The 21,484-nt window shown below is 40.6% G+C and overlaps 1 pseudogene across 1 annotated transcript; it reads right to left on the bottom strand.

Annotated features, from left to right (window-relative positions):
• Positions 1 to 429: 429 nt before the first annotated feature.
• Positions 430 to 19,301, bottom strand: LOC111813343 (annotated as a pseudogene). Its single transcript, XR_002818634.1, has 5 exons — positions 19,230 to 19,301; positions 17,444 to 17,457; positions 1,226 to 1,771; positions 1,044 to 1,113; positions 430 to 959 (listed from the first exon to the last, which is right to left on the bottom strand). The product of XR_002818634.1 is annotated as a serine/arginine-rich splicing factor 6-like (transcript).
• Positions 19,302 to 21,484: the final 2,183 nt, after the last annotated feature.

Genomic DNA, 21,484 nt, shown 5'->3' with positions numbered 1-21,484 from the left:
TTACACAAAAGATCTTGCTGCAAGGACATTAGCTCAGCAGGTGTCTGTTCAACACTGAGCTGGTATTACCCTTGTTAATCCTTATAGGCAAAGATTACTGAGGAAGTACATTTTATGTAATACTTCTTTTGGTGCTAGGGATTGAACCCAAGGTCTTTGAACTGAGTTACACTACTAGCTTTTAAAATAATTTTTTTTTAAATGTTGAGACAGGTTATAACAAAGTCTGTAAGTTGCCTAAGTTAGGCTTGAATTTTCAATCTTCCTGCCTCATATTCTCAGAGTGCTGGAATTACAAATACCCACACAGCCAATCTTCCTCATTGTTGCCTTTTTTTTTCTTGGTAGCAAACTTTTATTTAAAACTTATATATCTCAAGCTTTATAAAAAGCTAACATTGTTGAAAATTAGATTCTCCCTCTAAAGCCTTAAGTATCCAAAGCTTGAAACAGTTAATTTAAAAATAAGCAAACAAAACAAAAACAAACCCTGCAGCAGATCCTGCTGAAATATTTAAAAAAAAAAAAAACTAAGTGAGCTTAATCTTTACAAAAGTTATTTTAGCTCAAAAACTATAAAATCAAAGTTATCTTAATTCCACAAAGAAGGGAGAGGGTCTTTAACTTCATGTCACCATTTTAGAACCTCATGTTTTTCATCAAATTTAGCCACAAATCAAATTTTTGTATGCCACTCTTCTCAGATCCTCTTGCAGAAGAGGCCAAGTACAAACATGCAAGAGTAACTGCCTAAGCAAGTAGGAAAGTGTTCCATAATAGTGTGCAAAGAACAGAGTTCTGGATTAATCTCTGGAACTTGATCTGGACCTTGACCTTGAAGGAGATCTAGAATGGGATCTGGAAGCTTTTTTTGGTGGAGGGAATACAGACCGAGGCTTTGAGTGTGGTACAGGTACAGGTGAATGGGAACGAGACTGGCTCCTTGATCTGGATTTTGACTTTATATCACCTTTTCCATTTTCTTTGGGGGACCGACAGCGAGAGCGACACCTGCTTCAGGATTTCTCCTATTCATCCTTAGCTCTGCTTCGAGAGTGTGAATGGGAGCCCCGATCAGACGTGGGCTTAGATTTGCTCTTGGACCTAGATTTCCTGCCTTTCTATGGAGAACGTGATTGACCTTTGCTCTGTGATGGATCGGGAGCGACTTTTCCAGACACTTTAAGATCCACTGCGGCTGCTCCTGCAACTCCCACTCCGTGACCTTCTAGAGCGTGACCTAGATCTGCTTCCTGAATATGACCACCTGTGGCTTGTTCATGGTTTACCTTCAATAAGCCAAATATTTCTGCCATTTATTTCAGTACCATCCAGCTTATCCAAAGCACGCTTCGTATCAGAGTAGGAACTAAATTCAATTACACCCTCATTTGTGCATGCTTTGTGAGCATCTGCATTGGTGACTTCTTGCCGCGTGAAATCCTTTAAATCTTGCCAACTGCAGCGACTAGAAAGATTTTCTACAGTAAGTCTGTATTCTGTACGAACAGGTGGTCCAAGTTTGTCTCTTCCAGAGGTTCTCCGACTGCTGTATCCACTTCCACCACTGCCGCTTCCATAGCTGTAGCCATCGCGACCGCGACGTGGATCCCGGGCGTGCTCCACCACGATCACGCGCTCGCTACAGAGCTCTTTGCCGTTCAGCTCGCAAACAGTATCGTTGGCGTCGCGGGGGTCCTCGAACTCCACCAAGCCGTACCCATTTTTGAGGTCTACTTCGAAGAGGCTGCCGTAGCCGCTGAAAAAAGCGCTGGATATCCATATCCCGGACGGGGTAGCAGAGGCATCCTATGCAGACGCGCGGCCTGTCCGTGGTGAACCCGGTCCCGAAGGCTTGTTCTCCAACAGCGGACCGCAGCACGGGAGCCGCGGTGCGGGTGCGGGGACGGCGAAAACCCGAACTCGCGCCTGACACAGCAGCGGCGGCAGAGTCCAGCCACACAATGGCCCATTGTTGCCTTTAAAATTTCATTTTTGGGGCTGGGGAGATGGCTCAATGGAATAAGCGCTTCCCTGGCAAGCGCAAGGGCCTGAGTTCAATACCCTGCTCCGCCAGAAAAATAAAATTTCATTTTTCCTTCAACCTTTTTAATTAATTAATTTTTAAATTTTGTCTTTTTTAAAAAATTTTATTTATTTATGTGTATGTGTGGCCAGCTCAGCCCACCAGGGGGCGGGGCTGGCTGGCATGTGGTGCTGGGGGATTGAACTGCGGTTCCTGTGCTTTGCTAAGCTTGTTCTAAGTAGGTGCTTTAGACCACTGAGCCATCTCACCAGCCCAATTTTGTCTTTTTGAGATAGGATTTCATTATGCATTTCAGGCTGCCCTTGAATCACTTTTTAACCTGGGCTGACCTCAAACTTGCATTCATCCTCCTTTCTCAGCCTCCTGAGTGCTTAGATTATAGGTATACACCACCACACCCAGCTGCTTCAAGCTTTTTTGTTCTGTTTTGTTTTTTGTTTTTCCATGCTTCAAGCTTTTTTTAATACACTCATGCTTAACTATGGCACATGTTTCCATGCTTTTCCCACATGTTTCCATTGCATGCTTTTCCCACATAAGTGTCATTATCCTTTAGAGAAACTCTTTCTGACTTTTTAAGCTTGACAGTGACTCGATGGGCAGCTTCTACATTGACCTGATTGACAAGGAAATAGATATTGGCCCAGCTAGGAGGCAGGCACCGAAAGAAAGTTCACTATCTAGCTGGAATGGAGAAGGTGGAGTCCAACCTAGGGAAGCAAGAGTCAAGTTCTAGGATATTCAAAAAAGAGAAGAGTGTGAACATCTACTGAGAAGACTCTGTGGTGTAATTTGTTTATCCTGTTTATAGTAAAGAAATTAAAGCACAGAATCAAGATGGGACATGGAATGTTTGAAAAACAGCGAGGAGCCTGATATCTCTGGCAAAAAGGTGGATGCTTACCTGAGATGCTCTTAGTGGCCAGGAGGAGCCAGATCCTGAAGTGTCCTGCAGACCATTGCCTTAGGCTGTGCCCCTGAGAAGCAAAGCCTGAGGCAATGTGAGATACAATAAAGGTGGCCATAACTCATTGTTAGCTCATTGCTATCCTTCCAGTGGTGAGGTAACCCCTTCATTCTGGGCAGGACTAACTGACCTGCCAGGCCAACAGTGGTAAAAGTGACATCCTGAAAGTCCTGAGACTCAATTCCAAGAAGCTTTGCTGCAGCAGTCTGGGTCTCCTAGAACACCCTCTCTATGGGAGTTCTGAGCCCTCCTGAAAGAGCTCACATGACCCTAACCTGCCATGCTGGCTTTCGAGGTCCTGGCTCCAGTTGAGTCCAGCCTTCCTGCCTGTCTTGTTTACTCTTCTCTCCTTGCTGGGACAAATACCCCACACCCAAAATGAAGGAAGGAAGGGTTTATTTAGTTCACAGTTACTGGAGACTTCAGTCCATACTCAGCTGGCTCCAAGGCAGAGTGGCACATGGCAGAGAGCAACCTTTCATGAAGGTGGTAAAGAGCAGAGAGCAAATGGGAGGAGTAGTAGCAACAATGGCAACAAAGAGCAAGTCTGTCTCTCTGACTCTCTTATGTTACATTCAGGCTATCTGCCCCAGGCTAGGTGTAGCGCTCACACCCATAATCCTATCAGTACTAAAACCCATAATCCCAGCCATGACCATGAATTAATCTCAACTTCTAGAAGTCCCCGCCCCATGACTGTATGAGGCTTTGAGGAGATAACTAGACACAACCCGTAACACTGCCATGTCTGCTGCTCTGCTAAATTACCAGACAATGAACAAAGTTGTCTTGGGTACTCTATACTTGCCCAACTATTTGTTGGATCCCATAGAGCAGTGCTGGTGAACCCATGGCACCTGTGCTGCAAGAGGCTGTTTGTATCATTGAAAGCTCTAAAAGGTTCTGCATCAGTGCCATAGAGTAAACCTCAGTTGATATCACATGGGACAGAAGAATTACTTGCTTAAGCCCAAATTCCTGACCCAGGAAGTTGGAACATAAAATGGTTTAGTCATTAAGTTTTGAGGTGATATTATTTCTCTAGGACTCCCACGACAAAGTAGCACAAACAAAAGAAATGTATTGTCTCATCATTTTGGAGTTCAAAATCTTGAAGTCAAGGTATTGGCAGGGTCCTTCTTTCTCTAAAGGCTCTTGGGGAATCTATCCTATAGCTTTTTCTCAGCTTCTTGGGTTATCAGGAATCCTTATCATTTCTTGGTTTTAGATACATCCATCCACTCTGTTTCTGGGGTCTCATGGCTTTCCCACTCCCTGTGGTCTCTTCACATGTACTTTCTCTCTGCTCTTATTAGAAGGACAGCTGTCATATTGGATCAAGGCCCACCTAATCCAGTGGGAGTGCAGCTTAACTTAATGGTGTACATCTATAGACTCTTTCCATGTAAGACATACTAATAGGTGCCAGATATTAAAGTGTTTACATTTTTAGGGGTGAGGACACAATTCAACCACTACGGTTGCTAAAACACAAAGATTTTAATAGAAGTATTTTATTTGAGGGATGAATCTAGGAAACTATGGAGCCAGGATTGGGGGAAGGGAAAGTGAGCAGAGAAAGGCCCAGGAGCCAACGTCTGTGTGTTATGATTGTACAGAGAGCCCTGGGCTACTATGGGCAATTAGAGTCAATTCCTCCGAGGAGGAAATCTGGGAGCCAAGTATATAGAAAATACCTCAAAGTGCTTCCTTTTCTCCACTCTTCCTCCTCCTCTAGGAGTAGAAAGGTAGAGATTTTGTTTTTCACCCATCCATCACCACTGTGGGCTACTCTCTGAAAGTATCAGTCTCAGGCAAGGCAGCCCACTGCCCACAGCCAGAGGTCTCTCCAGTGCAGCAGGGGCCCTGAGGGACAGCACTGGGACATGTACCATCTTGTTACAGCTGTGCTACATTTCTTATTCTTGAGTACAGCCAGAGGAACATTACTCAGATGGTAGAAAGGCCAGAGGAATTTTCACAGTAGGTGAGTCTTAGGCCTACTTTTAAGTTATTTGGAGTTTCTGTCATGTAAACTGCAATGAAAAGCTGCTAGTGCACAGCAAGTAAAGTGCAAGAAATGATGCACAAATGGAATTTACAGGAAACAATAAGAAAATGCCAGAAACAACCTTGAGAAAATGGGACCCTGAGAATTGGTGGGAAATGCTTTGGAGTTAACACATTCACTTATTAGACCAGTCACTTGCATTACTGTGATACTATTCAATCATGTAGCACTTTATAATCTACCAAACACTTTTACTAACATCAGACTATTTTTATCTTCATGCACCAAGAGAGGTTAGGTGTCTTACACAAGGTCATATGAGGGTCAGAGTTGGAGGTAAACTTTGTCTCCTTGTACTAGAAGTCAAACACATGACTACATTACTCCTATGTGTGCAAATTCAGTATCTGAGCTTTCAGCTATTTAAGAAGTTCAAGCAATGCAATAATTTGACACTTTCACCACATCACAGATGAGAACCCCTGATTATGGAAGGCTGATTTGAAGGAGGGAGCACTCAGCAAATGAGTGAGCCCAGTGTTACTGTTCTGTGCAGTGGTACACAAGGGGGAAAATTGTAGATTTGGAAAGTCTTGGGACCTATCAGTGGTAAAGGGCAGATGGATGAAACTTTTCTCCTCTACTACATATTTCCAACAGGTGGTAGTATTCCTAAGGAAAAAATAAAAGATTCCAATTTTTCAGGTCTTCCATGGTTAAAAGCATGAATGAAGCAGAAATATGGGTTTGGAATGGTATATTTCCACTATTCTTTCTCTGTTTAAGCTGTTGCTATGACAACTAATCCAAAATATCCTAACTCCTTTCCCAAGGGACTGCTCTTATGGGAAAACATGCAGTGATGCTCAAGTTAGAAATCCAGTGTTGCCACAGTGGACTACTTTTAACTACTTTTTTTGGATTGACAGAGGGATTTATTAACAGTTCTGGTTAGAATTGAAGCAAAAATTTTTATATGGACCTTAATTAAGATGAGCAGAAAATGACATTTAAAATTTAAAATTCTCTGTAATATAGATGCGTATAAATCAGGCTTATAGTATGGGAAATATATCTTTTTTAATTCTAAATATAATCAAGAGCTAGGGCTTTAGCTTAGTCATACAGCACTAGCACAATATGATCAAGGTTCTGGGTTAAATCTCCAGCACTGCAAAAGGATTTCAGAAATATAACCCAGAGAGCATTGATACAAGATATAACTTAGCTATCCAGATGCATTATGTCCTTTGCCCCCTCCTTTCTGTAAGTAGGTTCCCTATGTCCTGACCCAAAGGTAAATTTCCAAAAACTTAACACCAAATGTTCTATACTTTGTGAAACCAAATAAGTGGGATTTGGGGTGGATTCTTTCCTTCCTTATTCTACTTTTACATATTGTTTGATTTTTCAAATTAGGAGTATGCATTAAATTTCAAAAACAAAAAAGTGATGACATATTGTTACTGTTTCCATCAGAGTCCAAATGAAAAAAGAAGAACCTTAGAAACTGTGGACTACAGCATCTATTATGGGAATTAGACCTCCCATAATGTGAGAGGTTCTAGAGAACTGAGAGCTTGAAAGGCAGCTGGGAGACCAGAAGAGCCATCAATCAGTCAGCCCAAGTGGCAGGGCACACCCAACCTCCAAGATGGGACCACCAGCAGCTGGGGAAGAAGGCCTGCCTTCACAGCTGGCATCAGGACCCGAGCCTGGGGTGCCACTGGTACACAGGAGATAGAACCAGCTAGGACCTCCATCTAACCACAATGACCTCCAAAAGCTAAGGCTGTTGCTCCATGTGCTCCTGCAAGTTATTCTTTTAGACAACCACATCCTCTCTCCACACAGGAACGACCATTCTGAGCAACAAACTTGATTCCCCATTAACCAGGTCAGTGTAGTGCTTACATCAGTGTTACCGTGAAACACTGTATTTATTTGATCCTGATTCAAGTCCTTAATGAAGTTAGGCATAAGAAACCTCATTTCTCTTAGGTCAGCCTACTGTTTATGAATTTAAATCTCTGACATGGTCTCTTGTGTGTCTATATCTTGTTGTGTCACCATTGTGAAAAGCCAATTAATTAGAGAATAGGTACTTGGGTTGTGGAAAAAGTAGTGTTCCCCGTCCATTGTTTGTAGATGAGGAAAATCTAAACTGACACCCTCATGTTTTTATTCCTTGATGCTGTAGAGCTAAAAATCTCTTGAACTCCACAGCTGTTCCTGCTTTGTTCATACATCACCTACCAATCAGTGTCAGATCACAGAAATTTCATTGTAAGATGTACAATGGAACATTCTGCTTCACTGAGCTGACTAGTTATGGCTCTATTTTCATCCTTGTGAAGTAGAATGTGCAGCATTATGGTTACTATCTGATAAATGATGCAAAGATGTTGGTCTTTTAATATCGTTCATTTGTTTCAAATGTACGAAGCTACTAAGCGCCAAGCTAGTGTGAGCACTAAGGATTAAACAATGCACGCTAAGGGAAAACCGGGCAGCAGTGATCCTAGAACACAGAAGCAAAGACAATCTCAAGATTCAGCTTGATTGTACATAAAAGTAATTGTCATCACAGTCGCTTAGAGAGCCATCATCCTTGTCACCAGAGGATATTGTTAAAAGTGTCATTAATATGTATCAGATCAATCTTGAGTCATGTTTTCTTTAGCTCTCCACTTACACTTTCTTTGTGCTTTACCTACTTTTGCTTTAGAGCGCCTTAGTGCATGCTTAAGATTTAAAAAACTAGGAGATGCTGAGTGTTGCTCCGAGAAGACACTCCCTCTGTTCATCACTCTGTGAAATGTCTATTTTATAAGCACATAATGAGTTCTTAGAACATTCTCTTTGAAAGGATAGCTACTGTGTTATAAAAACTAGTGTTATTAAATTTTGATAACCTCATAACAGCCATTTGTGGTTATTTCAGTACTTAGGGCTCCTTCAAGAGATAGTACATACCATTTTCCTATAGTGCATTATTTATGACTATAAAGGAAGAGTAAAGGACTCTAAGTTATTAAAAGAAATGTTGGCCAGTACAATGGCTTTTCTTTAGTTTGCCAGTTTTTCTAGCCTCATAGTACAGTAGTAAAAGAATGAGATTTGGGTTAAAACATCCTACTCTACTATTTTCTAGCCAAATGGTCAATGGCAGGTTATTTAGCCACTTTGAGGTCTGGGATTCATATCTATAAAATGAAAATGATAACTTTCAGCTGGAGTCAAATGATATTATGGTTCTACAACCAGATTTTACTTATAAAAATGGCAACCTTATGTGTTTCAACCTAGTCTGCTCTGCACAGATAGGCTTCCTGGCATATTGTCAGCATCCAAGAGAGGTTAGTTCTGATAATGATTTAGCTGGGTGGAGTTTAAGAGCATTTATTTGGGCGGCCATATCTATTTTCTTCAGTTTGTACCTTCTCTGAGCTTATGCCTTCAAAATCTTCATTTGAGCCTTTATTTTTAAATTGTCCTCGTCTATTTGCAAACTTTGTTCTTTAATCATTGTCTTGAACCACACGTTAAATCTATGATTAGTTTTATTTCAAAACCCAAATGATAACTTTCAAAGCAAAGCAAACCACCAACAGAAAGAAGAGATAAACTACAGAATGGGGAAAAACTTTACCAGCTACTCCACAGATAAAGGACTAATATCTAGAGTACATAAAGAACTAAAATAATTAAACCTCTCCAAATTTGAAGACTAATGAAAAATGGGCATCTAAAATTGATAGAATGAATGAATACTTTATTTTTATTTTTTATTTTAATTCACTGATTTATTTGTTTGATATGAGGTCTCACTATGCAGACTCATAGCTATCCTCTTGTCTCAGCCTCCTCCGTGCTGGGATTACAGGCGTGCACCACAATGCCCTGTTTCAGGACCAGCATGGTGTGCCCAGGGTCTAGAGGCCAACATGGCATGTGGTACAGGGGATTGAACTCAGGTCCTTATGCTTTCCAGGCAGGCACTTAGATTACCAAGCTATCTCCCAAACCCTGAATACTTCTTTTCAAATGAAGTACAAATGCCCAATAAATACTTTAAAAATGGTGAGCATTGCTAACCAATCCAGAAATACAAATTAAAATAACACTGAAATTCTGTCTCAATCCAGAAAGAATGGGTATCTTCAAGAATTCAACCAACGGGGGCTGGGGAGATGGCTCAGTAGAATAAGCGCTTCCCTGGCAAGCACAAGGGCCTGAGTTCAATCCCCAGTTCTGCCAGGAAAAAAAAAAAAAAAAAGAATTCAACCAATAAGGGTCATCCAGATAGCTCAGCAGACTAAAGCGCCTGCTTAGGCAGAGTGCAGCAGCTGAGGTTCCAACCCTGGCATGCCATGCCAGCCTTTCCCCTGGGGCACGCTGAGATGATGATTGAGACTAGGCATGGTGGCATGTACCTGTAGTCCCAGCACTTGGGAGGCTGAAAGAAAAAAGAGGATCACTATGAGTCCGATCTATGTAGTGAGACCCTGAACACTCTGTAGACCCTATAGCAAATACATTAAAAAAAAAAAATTCAATCAATAACAAACACTGGCAAGGCTGTGGAGGAAAAAAAATCCTTATCCATTTTTTTTTTTTTTTTTTTTTTTTTGCGGAACCAGGGATTGAACTCAGGCCCTTGCGCTTGCCAGGGAAGCGCTTATTCCACTGAGCCATCTCCCCGCCCCTCCTTATCCATTGTTGGTGGGCATCTAAACTGATGCAACCACAATGGCAACCAGGATCAAGATTTCTCAAAAAACTAATAATAGAAATTCCATTTGACTCAGCTATTCTCTTTCTAGGTATCATCCCCAAAATAGTTAAAAGACAGCATGACACAGAGATATATGTGTTTCCATGTTTATAGCAATGCAATAAGTAATAGCTAAATCTTGGAAACAGCCTATGTTTCCATCAACAGATGAGTTAATAAAGAGAATGTGGTGTTTACACACAATAGAATACTACTCTGCCAGAAACTTGAGTCATGTGTAAGGAAATGGATGCACCAGGAGGTCATAATTTAAGTGAAGTAACTCATACGCACTAATTTAAGTATTACATGGTTTCTCTTAGATGAAAAACTCAATATAAATTAATATAAAGTACAAAATAAAAGATAGATAATAGGAAAAACACAGGGAGAGGGTAAAAAAGTATCTATATTTCAATTTGGATAATTACCTAAAAGTGTATCTGAACTTAGTACATTTGTCTCACATGTTTTATATGTTCTTTGGCCTATTAGTCTTGCTTTCAGTCTACATATGTGATAATTAACTTTACAAGGTGTTATAAGATAATTGAATAAATCTAATGCTGAAAAAATAAAAAGGGAGGGTGCCTGCCCCTTAGCTCAGTTCTTGAAGTTGAAGTGGCTGCTTCAACCAACCAGTCAGGCTCAGGTTGCTGTGGTTCGAACCCCGCAACTCAAGCCAGCCAAACCTGTCCTGAAGACATTCGGAGCAAAAATAAAATAAAATAAATAAATAAATAAATAAAAAGGGAAGGGGGAGAAAAGAATTGAAATGTGTTATGTACATGTACCAACCAATTCCCTGCAGTGAATATAACCATTAGGTACTGCAAACATGTACTAATAAAAGTAAAAAAAAAAAGAAAAAGAAAAAAAAAAGAAAAGAAAAGAAAGAAAAAAAAAGGATAAAAAAAGAAAAACCTAATATTCATCTAGTGGGAGCAGCCACAAAGCCTTAACCTCAGACTCTGTAGTATGTGGAAGTTGTAGAAATATTGTCACACTCTAGATCCAGTGAGCCCTACCATATTCTCTAAGTGTGAACCAAAACCTGTGTCAAATACAAGCAGCGTTAGTTTGAGGTCTACAAAAATCCCTGGGTAAGCCATCCATGCAAACTGGGTGCTGATCTCCAGCCATCAGGCATTAGCATGCCTTTCTTTTTTCTTTCTTTCTTTCTTTCTTTCTTTCTTTCTTTCTTTCTTTCTTTCTTTCTTTCTTTTTTTCTTTCTTTCTTTCTTTCTTCTTTCTTTTAAATGTATTTGGTTGTTACAGGGTCTCACTATGCAGCTCAGACTCCTAGTGATCCTTCTGTTTTTCAACCCCCCCCCCCCAAGCACTGGGATTATAGGCATGTGCCACTACGCCAGGACTCTGTGGCTGGTGCAGCATGTGGTGCCACAGATTGGACTGTAGTCCCTGCACTTGATTAAGTTTGCCTAAGCAGGCACTTTAGTCCACTGAGCTATTTTGCCAGTCATTTCTGTCACATCTTCTTGTGCTTAGTGCAGGACATCATCAAGAAGCTACAGTCCTAGGAAGTTCAGGAGAAAACCAGGAACTCTGGCCAAGGACAGGAGACTCAGTTCTCTGCTCCTCAGAAAACTGCAGTGAGAGTTTGTTTCCTCATCAGTAAAACACTGGGACTCACTGAGTTTCTTAGTCTCTTCTTGCACTAACTTCTTTGGTTCCATAATTTCATATTCTTTAGCATCGGTTAACTCTTAATGGTGTGGATTTTGATTAGTTTAAGAATGGGTCAGGGATTTAGGGCCTCTTCCCAAATACATAGTTTTATCATTCCATTTGTTTATTTATTTAGTACAAGGTCTTGGTACACGTATCAGATTCGCGGTGATTCTCCTGTTTTCAGTCTTCCAAGCCCTGGGACTACAGGCGTGCACCACCATGCCCAGTCTCAATCACCATTTCAGTGTGTCCCATGGGGCGGGGCCAGAACAGCATGCTAGGGATTGAACTCCCATCCCTGCATCTGCCTAAATAGTCACTTTAGTCTGCTGAGCTATCTGGCCGGTCCTATTATTCTTTATTATCACTATGTATCACTACGTGCCTTGCCAAATTAATATGATATTCTTCACATGGCTCCAGAAGGTGCTAATCAGGCTTAGATAAATATGCTTCACCACATCCTCAGTGGCTGGGAAGGAAGGGCACTGCCAATATTTATCCATCTATTAAACAAAATAACTTTGCTGTTACGTTGAGCTGTAGGGGACTCAGATCAACAATATCTGACATTGCCAGTGAAGCAGAAGACCCAATACTATTATGGGCTACTGGACTCTTTTAGAATATTTTGCTGAGTTTACACACCTATATTCAAATAACAGAGCTAAACAAAAAAAAGGGGATACAGATGAATGTCCATTTTGTATCTGTGTATTCAAAATGGTTAGAATAGATATATAGTTACATTCTCTTAATGAATAGAGGGATTTGTTCTAATAGTGTTTGTAGATAGGATATCATGCCCACATCTTGTACAGCAATTAACCACTAGGAAGAATGTATGCAATGTGTTAATTATTGAAACTGTCCTACCAATTTGGTTTGAAACTGTCTCATTGCTATTTGTTTCTCAATAAAATCATGGGAAAAAATAACTTTGCATCTATTATCTTGGCAGCCATTGTTCTTAGAACATATTAAAGTGGCTAACACTCCTTGTTGTTTATATTTGAGGGGAAAAAAGGGGGATAGCGCTATGACTTGAGTGTTTCTCCTCCAAAGTTCCTGTATTGAAAACTTAATCCCCAAAGTTCTGTTTTAGTGGTATAGGGAGGCAAGACCTTTGGGAAGTAACTGGAATTAGATTACATGAGATCATGAGGGTGTGGCTCTGATTGTGCAATTACCTGCTTTATACAGAGACATCCCAGCTAGCGTACTTGCTCTGTCTTGCCATGTGATGTCCTGTAACACTTTGGGAATTTGCAGAGAGCACACCAGTGAAAAGGTCCTCACTTGATCCTGAGCAAGATGCCTGCACCATGCTCTTGGGCTTCCCGTCCTTCAGAACCATGAGCTGAATAAACCTCTACACTTTATAAATTATCCAGACTCAGGTACTTTTGCTACAGCAACAGAAAATGGACTAAGACAGAGAGTAAGCAGTAACTAAACCTAATAAACAAGAAATAACATATTAGTTGGTGTTGGGTACTAAGGAAATAATACAGTTGGGTAGATGATTGTAGTGCCAGCATTGACCCAGGCATAGTCACCTCTTGCAGTATTCTAAAAATATATCTTGGGTTCATGTAGCTTCTCTTCTGGGCTTTCAGGGGACTCTGGGGACCATGTTGATTCCATGGTCCATTCAATAGCAACCAGCTCCCATAGCACTGGTGAGTGAGTGGCATGTGTAGTTGTCATGAAGAGAAAGCACTTACACTCACGGGCCACAGGAAGTATCATGATTCACACCTGGACATCGAGGCTACACCCAACATTTGCACACAGCTGCCCACATATTTGGAGCAAAGACTAGGTTGGCACCTTTTCACTTTGTGAAAAGATTTTCCTAATTTTGTGGCATAACACAATCTAAGAGTTCCCAAGACAGAAGGCATCAAAAATACCTGGCACTCCAGTCACTTACCAACACCCTAGCCAAATGGCTCTCAAGGTGCCCCCACACACACACACCACTATCACAGAGAAGGTTCTAGGACAGCAGATTCTCTGCCCTCAGCCCAGAAACTTGATCATAGGGGCTGGTGAGATGGCTCAGTGGTCTAAAGCACCTACTTAGAACAAGCTAAACTAAGCAAAACACAGGGACTGTGGTTCAATCCCCCAGCACCACATGCCAGCCAGCCCCACCCCCTGGTGGGCTGAGGTGGCCACACACACAAAAGAAAGAAAGAAAGAAAGAAAGAAAGAAAGAAAGAAAGAAAGAAAGAAAGAAACTTGATCATAGAAGCAAGGTTTTATAGGTATTTTTTGAGCACATCTGCAATATATAATGATTACATTGATTGTTTGGTATATGTATGAAACACATCTTAATTCTTTTTATATCCTCTCCCCCTACCTTTCCTCCCCCTTTCTCCTTTTATCCCTTGGTCTCCTTCCCATTTGCAAAAGATCTACCTCCCTATTTCCTATTGTCTATCTTTTAATTTGCCCGTCAAATGCTTTTAATACTTTGGATTTCTCATTTAAGAGAAGCTACATGATATTTGAGCTTGTGTGCCTGATTTATTTCACTTCACATTATTGTCTCAAGGCACACAAACTAGACTAAAAGTGGCTTGTTTTTAGGGCAGAGTAGTACTCCACTGTGTGTAAATGCCACTTTTCTTTACCTATTCATGTGGTGAGGGATATACAAGGTGATTTCAAGATTTAGCTAATATGAGTTGTGATGCTATAAACACGGATTACATATACAGTACTAACATGATGTCTTTAACCTTTTCAGGACAATGCCAAGAAGGGGAATACTTGGGTTGAATGAAATTTTTATTTTTAGTGTTTTTGAGGAATCTCCATACTGATTTCCATGATGGTTATACTAGTTTATGCTCGAACCAACAATGTAGTTTTCCTTGTTATCCTCTGAAACCTCACCAGCATTTGTTACTGGTGACTTCTTGATGGTGGTCATTCTTTCTGGAATATGATATAATCTCAGTGTTACCTTAATTTACATTTCTCTAAGTGGCATAGATGCTGAACTTATTTAAATGTGCTTATTTTTGATCTGCACTTCTTCTGAGAATGTGTCTATTCATTTTGGTTGCCTGTTTCTTGACTGGGTCTTTTATTTTATTTTATTTTTAAATTTTTTTTTTTTTTAGATTTTATTTATTTGTGTGAGTGTGTGTGGCCAGCCCAGCCCACCAGGGGGTGGGGCTGGCTGGCATGTGGTGCTGGGGGATTGAACCGCAGTCCCTGTGTTTGCTAAGCTTGTTCTAAGTAGGTGCTTTAGACCACTGAGCCATCTCACCAGCCCCATGGGTCTTTTATTTCAGAAGATCTAATTTTTTAGTTTTTTATATTCTAAATATTAGACCTGTTTCCTAAGAGTAACTGGCTAAATTTTTTTTCTCATTCTATAGGTTGTCTCTTCATTCTTGTTTGTTCCCTTTGCTGTGCAGATTTTAATCTGACACAATCCCATTTGTTTTGTTTTGTTTTGTTTTTGTTTATTTGTTTGTTTGGGGGTTTTTGGTGGAACTGGGGATTGAACTCAGGCTCCTGCGCTTGCCAGGCAAGTGCTTATTCCACTGAGCCATCTCCCCAGCCCTATTTGTTTATTGTTGATGATATTTCTTGTGCCATTGAAGTTCTGTTTAGAAAGTCCTTGCCTGGCCGGTGAGATAGCTCAACAGTCTAAAGTGCCTGCTTAGGCAAGCGCAGGCACTGCAGTTCGATCTCTGGCACCACAAGCTACCCCAACCCCACCCCTAGGAAGGGCTGAGCCAGCCACACAAAAAGATAAAAGAGAAAAAGGAAGAAAGTCCTTGCTTATACCTTTGTCTTCAAGAGTGTTACTACTTTATCTTTCAGCACATTAAGTGTTTCTATTTTAATATTTAAATTTTTGATACATTTTTATTTTGGTGCATGGTGAGAGCCATGGTCTAGATTCAATCTTCAACATATATACGTATAGCCATTTCACCCAGAATCACTTATAAAAGAGGCTATTATTCTTCCAGCATACACTTTTGGATGGCTTTGTTTTTATCTCTGTAGTTTTGTGGTATAACTGCAAATCTGGGGTTGTGATGCCTCTTGCTTTGCATTTGCTACTCAGAATTTTTTTTGTTTTGTTTTTCTGGGTATCTTCCTCATTTGAGATGCACACTACTGTGTAGCATCAGCCTAGCAGATATTGTGGTCATAAAAAACTAAAGCAAAACACATGAAAATATGTGGTACTTAGGACTAGAGATTTTAAATATATGCATCAGCATCACCCAGTTAGTACACATTAAAGAATTAGATCCTGGCGCCCTCTTTCTTTCTTACTTCTGAACTAGCTCCATTTGATTCTTTCCCAGTCCTTCCTATTTTTATCCATAATCTAAATACACAGGAATTGAGAGCCCTGCTTGAAACTCAGCTCAGAAGAGGATAGGATACAGAAAATATAGTTGATGTATTAAAATATGTATAACAAAAACCTCCAGTGTCTGAACTATAAATTAGATATAATTGAATGTTTTCTTCTTTCACAAGAAAAGACTTCACAAAGTTGGAAAATAATCACTCCAAGTTGTCTTTCAAGATAGTCCAGGGTTTGACTGCTATTTCCTGGATCATTCACAAAGGCCCTGGAGCCCAATGTGTGCTGCTTGTGCGAAAGGATTCACAAACTTGTGGTTTAGTAAAGAGGCCAGGATTGTGTGAGGTCGTTTTTGTTGTTGTTTTGTTGTTTTGTTTTGTTTTGTTTTGTTTTGTTTTGTTTTGTTTTTCCTGTGATCCACACTGCCATCTTCTGGGGAATCTCGCTGTAGCCAACTGTTCCATTTTTAGTACCATTGTTTCAAATCAAGGATGGGTCTGTCATCTCAACTGGATCTATTTCAATTAGCTGAAATAATGAGGGTGGTGGTAAAAGTGGGGGGAAAAAATGAAGGATTTTAGGGTTTTCAACTATTATTGTTTTAAAAACATATTTCATAATAAATACAGCTTGTCAACCAACAGAATAGAAGAAAAAACAAGAGCGCTGCTTCTATTTTGAAAAATAGGAAGTGATGGGGTAACCATTGAGAGAAAGTAAAGGAAATCTGAACAGCATGACTAATTCTGCAATGTGGAATCATGACCACTTTGTAAATTCGCTTTGTTTTCCAAAATTTCTGCAATATTCAGATTGTAGGGTATATGGCTTAAGGTCTGAGATCACAGGTTATACTAGTTTCCTATGGTTGCCATAAAGAAAGCCCCATAGGCCACATCTCTTATAGCAAGAGAAATGTACAGTTTCACAATCCGGAAGCTAGAGGTCAGGAATCAAGCTGTCCACAGGGCCATGTCCTCTCTGAATGCTCTTGGAGATGACCTGTCCCCTGCCTTTCTGTTGGCTTCTGGCACTGGCAGCAATCCTCCTCACCCCAACTTCTGACTCTGCCACCATGTGGTGGCCTTTTTCTTGTATCTGTCTCTCTTCTTCAAGGACGGTGCTTATTGGATTGGCGCCCACCATACTGCAGGATGACCTTGCATCAACTACATTTTTGTACCTTATTTCCAAATAAGGGCCTGTTCTGAGGTTCTGGAAAGTCCATAAGGTTTAGGGACCACTATCCACTACATGAACTTCAGGTTCACATCTTGGCTTAGCTACTAATTGTCTGTTTAAACTTGAGCCAGCTCATGGCTCTACCTGAGCTGTTAACTTCTCACCCAAGGTGAGGACAAGCTTACTTACCTCTCAGGCCTTTTGGAAAGATGCATTAGAGGACTTTGTACATTCCTGGCAGAGGAAATGCTCAGCACAAGACAGGTATTATAATTGTTTTTGCTATCAGGAAAACAGGCCCACATTTAAAGAAAGGGAAAGAAGATCTCAAAGTGGCCAGACCGAAACGGGATGTTTATATGAAGAGAACATTGAGAAGCACACCTTCTACCTGATGTTCTTTTCTCTCTCACATTATGTTGAGCACCTGTAAGGCAAAAAATCCAGTTTCACTCAGGAGACATGAGGTTGTAGTTACCCAATTGTTTCTGATGCAAGAGAATATTTGAGGGGCTGTGGAGATGGCTCAGTAGAATAAGTGCTTCTCTGGCGAGCGCAAGGCCCTGAGTTCAATCCCCGGTTCCGCAAAAAAAAAAAAAAAAAAAAAAAAGAGAATATTTGATCTATTTGAGTCGCAAAGGAGAAGCTCAGAAGAGATGTATGACCACCTGTTAGCACCTTCCCACCCCTTCCCATGCTCTGTACAAGCTTAACTTTCAAGGCTAGGTTCATTCTAACTTAACTTCAAGGACATCCAGCGTCTTTGTTAGTAGAGGGAGCTGTAAAATCAACTTGCCAGAAAGTATCAACCTCATCATTCTAATTTAACTCCTTTTCATTAAGTGAGGAGTTAGAAATATGTTTTCTGAGAAGGCTATGATATTAGCGGGTGAGAAACCAGGAACACTGGAGGAGGCATTTTTCCTTTCATAAATCAGAGCCTTAAGAGGGCAGGATATTCTAAGGTAAGGAAGGAGGTGGAGGAAAATTCCGGAGGTTGACTCACTGCGGGGCACATCCCCCACCCCCCACACCCCCCACCCCGCCCCAAGGCAGTAAGGACAAAAGAGAGCCTCGAGGTAGTAACTGATCTGTTACCTGGGGAAGAGCTCCCAGGCAACCACTGGGGCCTTTACTTGTGCACAGTGTTCCACATGTGCCTCTGAAATTGTCCATGTGGCTTTGTGTACACATGTGTTTACAGAATGTGTAAATAAATAGGAGTAGAATATGAAACATATGTGTCTGTGTTTATAAAATATGCATCCACTTATGCTAATGAAATTACTTCCATCTGAGAACAAATGGTCATTATCTACAGAAGTGCTATGAATTAGGGAGATTACTGGAATTTTCGTCCTTGCATTTGAAGAAACCGAGGCACTAAAGTAATGCTTTTGCTACAAAGGGCAGGGACTTGACTTACGTTAATATTTTAGACTTTATTGCTTAAAAACATTGAAATTGAGAAGCAAGTACTCTGAAATTGTATTTTCACCATAGAGGAATTTTTAAATTTAAATTTACTTCCCAATAGCTGTGACAATTAACACCTTGAGTTTTCACACATCCAGTTTTAGCAAACTTGTCCAAGCTTCCTGATAAATTGCTGTGCATCAGATTCCAAGGGCTTTGTGCCAAATACACATTTCTGAGTCCTACCTCCGAAGAATCTAAGAAAGCCAATGTGGGCTTTAACAAACGCTCTTGGTGTCTTGAGAAGCATCGTCCCAATGTCTTGAGGGGTAAGAAGAGGAGCATTGCCTCTTCAAAAATGGGAAGCAAGGTAGGGCTGTGCATTTAGAGGCCAAAACACAAGCAAATGAAACATAAGTCTACGTAATACTCATACAACCCTTTGCAATCCAACTCAGCGAGGTTGTTAACAGGAGTTGAAATTGTAGTGTTCCAAATGGCTTAAATATTGGTATGCATAGGTTAGCTCTTCAGAAAAAGCTAATTTGTATAAGAAGCTTCTTGTTAATCTAATGTCCACCCTTGTTGAAATAGGACTTAAATTATAAACTGTGGGTTATAACTTTATGGTGTCAGGAAGACATTATCAACAACAGAAAACTGATTCTGTCATCATCTATTTAACTGCTACAGAATACAGACTTTGCTTGGATCTCGCTAGCTTTGATACGCACACTTCAGTGTGTGTATATAATTCTATCAGGCATAGATTTATTTAACTACCACTTCCACCTCAATGTAGACACAGAACTTCTCCCTCACTTCAAAGATGTCACCCACCCGCATCTGGTTCATAATTCCTGAAATGTACTGATTTATTTTCCATTTGAACAGCCTTTTAAAAATTAAAAAGAATAGAGCAAAATGAAAGATAAGAAAAAAACATCAAAGTGCATTTCAAAGAAGGAAGAGAGCATTGATTTGGGAAATTTTTGTTTCAGTTATTTATGTAGAGAGGTATGTGTGTATACTGGGTTGTGTTACAAAATACAGTGGAGAATTGCTGGCTGAGAAAGAGACAGAGACAGAGAGAGAGAGAGAGAGAGAGAGAGAGAGAGAGAGAGAGAGAGAGGTTGTGGCATTAGACAGACTGAATCATCAGCAAAACCTTGTTTCCCACGGAACATGGTCGGTGGAATAGAGCCCTTTTCCTCTGGTGATAGCTGCTTCTGTCCTTCAGGTTTTGGTTAATGATTATTTACTTCACATTTGGGTGGAAATTTCTCCACTGTATACAAAGATGTAGCTCTTTGGTTTAACCAACAGCACTCCCTTTCAGGGGTCATGAGGACAAAAAGCAAAATAAAATCTATGAGGGGATCTAGGACCACTAAGACCCAGGCCCTCCCCTTCATGCTTTCCCTGGGGCCCAGAAGCGAATGGAAACCAGAAGGCAAACATCACCAATTTTAGCAAATTTTATTTGCTAAAGGAATAGGAAAGGGTCTTTCTGGACTTTTTTTTCATTCATGAACTTAATGTGTAGTGTATGGTATACATTCAGGCAATTTCAGGAAAAGAAATTATCACAACCTTAAAAAAATCTTTGCTAACATTTTAAATACACACACACACACACACACACACACACACACACACACACACACAAATGCTCCTTAATTTACAATGGTGTTACATCCCAATAAACCCATTGTAAGTTTAAATTACCATAAATAAAAAATATAGTCCCCTGAACACACATATTGTGGTACATATAAGATTTCTGCTGAATGTTATCACTCCTGAACCATCCTAAAGTTGAACAATCATATGTTACACCATTGTAAATCTGGGATTATCTAAGTCATACTAGTGGCTGGGATAGTGTTTTTGTGATACTTTGCCAACGTATACATGATATTGGACTCAAAGGAACTTATGTCTCAGTGATAGTTGAAATTAAAGTGTGGAGTAGAGCATGAAATTACAGGCAAAATCTTTTAATTAAAAAGGATGAAAAAATGGAGAAGAGGTATCAGTTTAAGAAGAGTGGAGGAGAACCCAGGTTGAGTGGAGAAAATCAGACTGGCCTGTCCACAAAAGAAAGTACCAGTTCTTATCAGGTGCTCAGATGGGCTAGGGTCTGGTTGGTCACTCTCTCAGGCCTGGTTCTTTGAGGTAGCCCTGGAGAAGTCCTTTTGCTTGGGGGGCAATCTGGTTCCTAGAAACTAATTGCTCCCACTTAAAGGGAGCCTCAGTTCCTGTCGTGGGGTAACTACTCTCACCTTCACGGGGTGATCTATCTGTAGCCTAGCTGTAGAGATCTAGATGTCCAGTTTTCAATGCTAAGAATGTTTATAGTTTGGGACTGAAATGATTGATTCAGGTCTTCTGAGATTCTAAACATTTCTCTGTCAGATGCCCCTTGAACAAATTTCTGAAATCACCAATATGGTCTCTACTGAAATTATCATTCTTTACTTCAAAACATCATGTGAGGCCTCTTCTGGACAGCCACCTTATCTCACTTTGGAGTTAAACTTGCTGCTTGTTTCTTGTCATAGCACAAGAAAAGTACGTACACTTGGATTACACATTGATTTCTTTATTTTCTTGAACACCAAGTCAAGAGTGGCAGCACACTATTGACCATTGTCCTGTGAGGATAACCCTGTGCGGACTGAAGCGCAGGTGGAATCTCTTTGTCTTGCCTGGCAGCGCCCCCTTGTGTTGGGTATGGGACACACACCCCATGAGCATCTATCCAGGTTGTTCCACAAATCTCCTTAATTTTTTTTTAATTCTGTGATAAAATCTTGTTATGCTGTCCAGTCTCATCCCAAACTCTTGAGCTCAAGAAATCCTCCTGCCTCATCCATTTAAGTAGCTGAAACTACAGGCAAATCCCACTGCACCTGGACTTTTCCCTGGCTAGTTAATCAACATGTGCACATCACTTTCCCATCACATGAAATTGGTAGGCCGTACAGCCAAAGCGCTTCTCACTCATCCAAGTACCATGGCAGAGACCATGACAT

Source organism: Octodon degus, unplaced genomic scaffold (assembly GCF_000260255.1).
Source record: "Octodon degus isolate 3935 unplaced genomic scaffold, OctDeg1.0 scaffold00184, whole genome shotgun sequence".
Lineage (NCBI taxonomy): Eukaryota > Metazoa > Chordata > Mammalia > Rodentia > Octodontidae > Octodon > Octodon degus.
This window is presented reverse-complemented; position numbering and strand designations above follow the sequence as displayed.